Consider the following 8,624-nt stretch of genomic DNA (forward strand, 5'->3'; position numbering starts at 1 on the left):
TTTGGCTCGTTTTCTCCATTTTTGGCCCGTTTCTCGTTCCTTTCGCTCTCCTATGCTCTTCTAAGTATAAAACATGAAATTAAAGCATTAGGAGTATCAAATTCACCAATTTTAATGGGAAATCATCCATAAAATGCGTTAAACATGGGGTAAAAATATGTATAAATTACGGTTTATCAGAACTCATAGTGCCTGTATCTTTTTCGAATAACAGTCTTTGGTATATCTTGCTCTTTAACTCTTAACTGATAATAACCAGCCCTCAAGTCTATCTTGGATAACACCATGGCTCCCTTCAACTGATCGAATAAATCATCAATCCTTAGCAAAGGATACTTTTTCTTCACAGTTACCTTATTAAGCTGCCTATAGTCGATACATAACCTCATCGAGCCGTCTTTCTTTTTCACAAACAACACTGGTGAGCCCCACGGTGAATAACTAGGACTCGTAAAACCTTTATCCGTTAACTCTTGCAGTTGTACTTTCAACTCTTTCAACTCTGTTGGGGCCATTCTATAAGGAGCAATTGAGATAGGTGCCGTACCAGGGACCAACGCGATACCGAATTCAACTTTCCTAGCTGGAGGTAATCCGGATAACTCTTTCAGAAACACATCTATAAACTCACAAACTACTGGCACTGATTCAATCTTTGACTCAGACACTTGAGTATTCAACAAAAAGTGAGATAAGCCTCATATCTTTTCCTTAAATATTTTTCAGCAACCAATGACGATATCACCAGAGACGGTTTATTCAGTTCATTTGGTCCAACTCGAAGGACATTCCTGTCTTCACATTTCAACTCAATAACTTTTCTCCCACAGTCCACTACAACACTATGAGAAGTCAACCAATCCATCCCAAGGATCACATTAAATTCATTAAACGACAATAACATCAAATTAGCCGAAAAACAATGACCTCAAATTGTCAAAGGACAATTTCTACACACTTGGTCTACAAGCGCATGTTTACTTAAGGGGTTAGACACTTTTATCACAAATTCTGTGGGCTATACTGACATGTTCATACAAGGTATCAATTCCATACAAATATAGGAGTGGGTTGACCCCGGGTCAATTAAAGCAACAACAGATATTTCATGGATAGAAAAGGTACCCCTAATCACGTCGGGAGACTCTACCTCTTCATAGGCATGAATAGTGTAATTCCTTGTAGGCGTTCTGGCCTCGGACCTCACTGTAGTATCTCTGAGTGCACCTCTGCTAGAAGCTCTACTTCCAGGGTTCTTTTACGGTCTACTCCTCAATAGAACACTACTTGGCTTCACTTCTTGCTTTTTCTCTCCCTCTTCTACATCGAGATAGTCTCGGATGAAATGGTCTAGTGACCTGTATTTAAAACACCCCATTTCTTTACCTCAACACTCACCGAAATGGTGTCTACCATATTGGGAACATTCTGGCCTAATTGTCCAAGCACTATTGACGCTCGCAACAGAAGTGGTCTGAGCTCTAGATGTTGTGTTTTGCCGATTCTTGTTTCTATTCGAAAAGCCCACCGAAGCATTCGATCGGGTAACGAACTCTCTTGATCTTTTAGATGAGGACTGATGTGATTTCCCTATCTGCCTCTTCTTTGAATCCCATGACTCAATAGCCGCTTTCCTCTTTTTTTTTACTAGCTCCTCTGCCTTGCATGCTCTCTCAATGAGCACTACAAACTCTCTTATTTCTAAAATACCAACAAACACTCGGATATCCTTATTGAAGCCATCCTTGAACCTCTTAGACATGGCAACTTCTGAGGGCACGTACTCCTGCACATATTTGCTGAGTTTCAAAAATTCTCGTTCGTACTCTGTCACTATCCTACTTCCTTGTTTCAACTCTAGAAATTCCTTCCTTTTTTGGTCTATGAACCTCTGGCTAATATACTTCTTTCAAAATTCTTCTTGGAAGAATTCTCACATTATTCTCTCTCTTGGTACCACAGACATGAGTGTGTTCCACCACTGGTAAGCCGAATCTTACAAGAGCGACATGGCACATTTCACGCACTCCTCAGGCGTACATGACAATTCGGTAAATACCCTGCTGGTATTCTCTAACCAAAACTCTGCTTTCTCCGGGTCGTCATCGAGATTTTCCTAGAATTCTTCAGCCCATTGTTTCTGGATCTTGTCTACTGGAGGCTTCTCTCTCCTAATTATGTCCGCATCTTGCGGAGCTACTAGAGCACACTGAGGAATCGGAGGAGGTGGGGAAGGTGGAGTGTTCGGGTTCGCACGAACAAACTCTGTGTACCGAGCATCCATCATTCGGAGGTATGCTTCTATAGCCCCTCTACCTTGGCCCATAGTCACGGGCTCACTCTCATCTGGCACGGTCCCTTTTGCGGGAGCCGACGTATTACTCTCCACGTCATCCGCTGTGGCTTTAAAAGGATTCATTACAATATAAAAAACATAATTTATAATCGTCAAAAATCATCACACTATCAGTATACAATTATGGCATGTATAGCTAGACTCGTACACCATGCTAGGTTAGTCCTAGAACCGACTAATCCATAGTATTGATACCACTAAATGTAACACCTAATACCCGTATCCTACATCAGGGCAGAATACGAGGCGTTACCTAACTAGAACTCATACATACAACCAATTCCGAGTCTTCATGACTTGGAAAATTTAAAAATTTCTTAAACTTATCAATATATTCTTAATATGGGATTATGAGGCCCAAAAAACACATTAGAAATCATTTTGGACCAACCCGGGTCCTTTTGAAAACTATAGAAAAATGTCACTTAACACAGGGACACACGTCCGTGTGAGAGGGGCAACACGCCCGTGTGGCCATTCCAACCTAGCCGTGCTAACGGGCCCATGTGTCTCACATGCCCTAAGCAAAATAGAGATACGCCCGTGTCCTTCACCCATGTAGAATTAATTCTAACTGCATACCTACAGGGATTTTCACACGGCCTGACACACCCCATGTCCTTCACATGGCCATGACATGCCTGTGTCCCAACCCGTGTGCACAAACCTGGACATTCTGTTTCTGACGTCAGCATTTCATAAGCGTCACATGGCCAAGGCACACGCCCGTGTGCTAGACCGTGCCCTTCACACGGCTGAGAACACGGCCATGTCTCTGCCCGTGTGTTTACTGTCATGCATATTGACTTGAAATTTTTACGTATAGGAGACATACGACTGAACAACACGCCCATGGTACTGGCCGTGTGTCACACATGGCCTAGACACACGCCTGTGTGTCTACCCATATGGACAAAATCAGGCTATTTATCAAGCCTCTTTACCACCCTTACTTACACAAAAGTAACCAAAACCAGTACAAGACTATTTCACGCAATAAAATCAGCCACAATAGACAACATTTCATTCATGCATTCTACTCATCCATGAACATAACACGATTTGCATATATCAAAATGAATATTAGCCATCATTCAAGGTTTAATACAAAATGAGGAATTTATCCCAAGCCAACACATTTGGCCAAATTAATAACAACACAAAACACAGGTCTAGTTCCCTATACATGCCATATTCAAAAATATAAATCAAACTATACTGAATGCTTCGATTGATAGTGTGATCGATATCTCTGACTTCTGTTGATCCTTGAGCTAGGTAGGCGACACTATAAGAAATGGAAAGGAGAGGGAGCAAGCATAAAGTTTAGTAAGTTGCATATAAATAATTATACAACAATACTTTACCATTCCTCAACAAGTATCATAATACATAAGTAGGCATAAGCAAAACTTACTCATCAATATTCAATACACATCATATAACATATAATGTGGCTCACATTTTATATATACCAAATAGGTACCTGTATCACTTACAACACGGTTAACTTTCCTCATTAACTAAAAATCAGAACTTCCACCATTGAACCATTTAGAATGCTATCGGATATACCATAGCCTCAAACATGAGGTAAGGTGACAATGTCGTGTCCTAGACACGGCCTTACACTGGCTTACATATCAAGTTGAAGCCATGTCCTAGACATTGTCTTACACTGACTATCATCTCGTAGCCAACGCATGTCCCAGACATGTCTTACATTGGCTTACGTCTCGAGACTGATGCATGTCCCAGACATGTCTTACAATAGCACTCGTCTCAATGCCGATGCCATGTCCCAGACATGGTCTTACACTGACTCTCACAAATGACCCCATCGTCATGGCATGAATATCCGATTTATTCTCATCACATTTTCTCATTTCCACAAGTCAAGAAATTTATGCTATAATAATTTTGATACAATTCAAACACATATATTATCAATGTAGTTGTATTATTTGCATACAACTTACCTCGGATTACAAAATGTGGCGACTAGCTAATTTAGTGGATTTGCTTGACTTTCCCTCGGTCTAGATTCAAATTCAGTATTTCTTGATCTATAATAGCAAAATACACTTATTTAATCACTAAATGAAATTAGGCAATCGAAAATTAACTTCTTTGGTAAAATGACCATTTTGCCCCTAGACCTTGACAAAATGACCATTTTACCCTCAAGCTCGAAAATCGATTTTTATAAAATTTTTCTATTTCTCAGGACCAGCCGAACTTCTTTGACTCTTATAGCAACTCCAAATTCCCACTATTTCACACATTTATTATCTATTTTGCAACTTATGCACATTAGTCCTTTTAGTGTTTTCATGCTAACACCTTTCACAAAAGTTGTTTATAAGACACCCAAGACTCATTTTCTTCTATAAAAACTTAGAAAAAATCACAAATCCTTTCATGGCAAAACCCTAGACTCTTAATAACTTTGAAACATAGTACCCTCATGTGAAAGCTCATGCTTCAAGGGCTTCAAAAGTACAAAAATATTTAAAAAAAAGCCATTAGGATCACTTACTTGTGAAGGCTTAAAATTGCTGATATTTCAAGCTCTAAAACCCCCATTCTTTGCTGAAAATTTATATGGAGGAAGAAGATGAAAAGGGATGATAGCATCATTCTTTTATCTATTTCTATTTTTGTCAAAATAAGCTACCTAACGCACCAAATTTTAAAATTTTGTCTCCTCTTTAACTATATGGCCGGCTATGCTCCTTTAAAAGGGTCTAATTGCCCTTTAAAATCCCTCAATTTTGATTCTCTAATAAAATAACACCTTTAGTTATCAAATTAGAACTTTTGTACTTTATACGATTTAGTCATTTTTCGCAATTGGGCTCACAAACGTTAAAATTAGCTCACCAAATTTTTCATGCACTAATATAAACATACTATGGCTCTATATTAATAATAAAATAATTTCTATGGCTTAAAATTTGTGGTCTTGAGACCATTATTTTGACTAGCCCCAAATTCGGGCTGTTACAACACAGATATTCAGTACGATCATGTTAAGACGACACGAGCATGTCACTTTTCCACATAGACGTGTGCCCTGTTTACCTTGAAATTTTTTTTAAGTTTTCTAAAGTACTCAGTTAAGTCCCGAATCTTTTTTGAAGCGTGTTTTGGGCCTTATGGGCTCGTATTAGGGACTATGTTAGGTTTTCAAAAAGTTTTAATTTGGACAAAAATTTATGGCACAAAAATGTTTGTAAGCATGTGTTTAAGTACGGTAACACCTCATATCCTATTCCGGTGTTGAACTCGGATAAAGGGTGTTACATTTCGGGACATTATCAAATAATCGCAATCTAATCATTCATTTCAAACATTTGAAAAATCATAAAATGATTCATCATTAACATGCATAGAATTCCATATTAAGTCTTTGAGGGTTTAAAAACACTTTAGAAATGATTTGAGATTAAATCGGGAACATTTAAAATTTTTTAGAAAAAGCAAATTTTTTTAGTTGCAGGGTTCCCACGGTTGTCACACGGCCAAGTTACACATTTCTGTGTCTTGCCGTATGGGCATTTGAAGTAGAGACACACGGCCGTGTCCCAGCCTATGTTTTTGCTCTTCTAACTCCCTGACTTAGGTCACACGGCCAAGCCACATGCTCGTGTGCCAGGCTGTGTACTCTTACAAATGGCCTCACACGCCCGTGTGTCTGGCCGTGTGGACCTAAAATGTGCCTTAAACAATAATTTACCATTCCCTGCAAGCTTGGACATTGAACAACTCATAAACCATTCGTTTAACCAGTTCAAAACACGATCAAATACAATCAAAACAGGCCGGAACAATCATCCTACGTGCCTAACCAATGTACCTTCATTGGTACCACATTTATATCCCTAATTCATATCATCAAAGCATCATTCAAATCCAAATTATAAACATACCAAATTCAATCCATTTTTCCTAGTTCATGAGCAATTAAACATCAAATTAGATTCATATGTACCTATATAGATTTTAGTTCAATTTACCATGCCATAATATGGCTTCAAACACGAATACATGTTTATATGTATATACCAAACTAACATTACACTTATAACCTTATTTACAATCCATCAATAAAATAACTATCATTTAGACGTTCTCGGTACAAGCCGACACAAAAGATAAACATCACCACATTTGAGTTCGGGATCGTTGTTAGATGCTGAATCGGTGATCAAAAGTTATGTACCTAAGTTGCGCATAGAAAACAAAACCGTATGCTGAGTAAAACTCAGTAGTATTTCTATAATCCAAATATCAAAGACACGATAATATCATATGCACAATTAAATTATAAGCACATATTAATATCTAGTATCATGACTACCATATTTCATTTGTTAAACAATATCCCAATTCACACAATTTCTATATAATAATTATTCACATATCAAGCCACATTTATTTGTACAATGACATTAGCCATTCAATACTCAATTCATGAATACATCATTTCATACCATACTCAATTCTCATCACTTGCTATACAATAGCTTTTCACAATTTAATCTACATATCATTTAAACAATAACATTATCCAATTCGTGAGTACATAACTCATGTATCTCATTATCATGTCTCAAATCACTATCTCATTTTCAATTCTCATATAATATCATCCAATATCAATCATAGTACTGTTTATTTAATTACCCCTATTAACACGACTCGGATGGATACACGGATCCAACCAAAACACCAGTTTGGCACCCAGTGCCTCATCGGATAAATTCGAAGTAGTAACTGCGTCCAGCGCTATATAAATTTGAGACCCAATGTCTCATCGGTTAAACCAAAGTAAATTGGCACCCAGTACCTAATTGACTTGAAGTCGAAGAAATCTCTAAAATCTTCCTATCCTATGGCATGCCATTTATATCTGACTCAGCCCGATGTAGTTAATAGGGTTCCAATTCACTTTCCAAGTGCAACCAATATAAAATTATCATATTAGCACATTATCACATTTACACATATATATTCATGATATATATATCAATTCAATCCAATTCAATCAACTTTAATTCAATTCAATATCAACATACCAAATATATTTTTCATATAATCCCACATACACATGAAATCAATTCAATAGTCAAAGTGACAAACACTCACCTCAACCACTTACCATATACATCAAACCAAAATACAACAATTAACAACTAGGTTCGAATTATAGAAATACAAATCAAGAATTTCGGACTATTCGACGTCGACTTTATCTTTCTCCTTTTTAGTCGACGATTCTGGTACGACGTTAGCTACGGAATTAAAACAATTAAAATCCATCAATACAATAAAATTTCAATTTCATATTGAATATTGAATATTTCAATTTTTACTATATATTTGCCTAAATTCCAATTTAGTCCCTAAACCGAGACTAATTTTTATTCTTCACATTATTTCTATACTTTCATACAAATTCCACTTTAAACTAAATTTAACTCCCTATTTTCACTTAACCCCATAAATTTTGAATTTTTCATAATTTAGTCCGTAATACTCAATTTACAATTTGTGCTACAATTTAATCCTTTTTCATTTCTATATTAAAAATCTATCAATTTAATCTCTAATACTAAAATTATTCAACATTAACAATAGTTTAAAACTTAATAATTGTTAAAATTTCGACATGGGTCGGGTAACCCTAGGTACCGAGATTCCAAAAATATGCAAATTGAATAACCAATTGAACTTTGAATTTTTGAAGCCCTTAGGTTGTGCGTCTCCTTCTTTTTCTTCTTTCTCTTTTCTTTCAAATTTTGTTTTGGCTTTCTATTTCTATTTCTTTTACTTATTTGTTTTATTATATAATATATATTTACTTAATACTTAAGATAACTTTAATTATTATAATATATATAATAAATTTACACATAAATTTACCTAATGTCGTCCCACTAAAGAAACAATAGTAAAATTGCTTCTTTAGTCTCTTTAATTATTCTTTAATCTATAATTTAACTTTCACTCTATATGCAATTTAGTCATCATACCTAATTACTTCTTATTCAAGTAAATTCACTTAATTAAAACCTAATTAACTACACAACTAGCTACGTAAATAATTACTAAAAATATTTACGAGTTCAATTTATGGGAACAGAGACCTAAAAATGCTCTTTCTGACACCTGTGACTATTGAGTCGTTACAATTCTCCCCCTAATTAAATTTTGTCCCCGAAATTTACCTAAAAAGAGGTGGGGGTATTGAAATCTCATTGTC

This window comes from Gossypium arboreum, chromosome 10 (assembly GCF_025698485.1).
Source record: "Gossypium arboreum isolate Shixiya-1 chromosome 10, ASM2569848v2, whole genome shotgun sequence".
In the NCBI taxonomy this organism is placed as follows: domain Eukaryota; kingdom Viridiplantae; phylum Streptophyta; class Magnoliopsida; order Malvales; family Malvaceae; genus Gossypium; species Gossypium arboreum.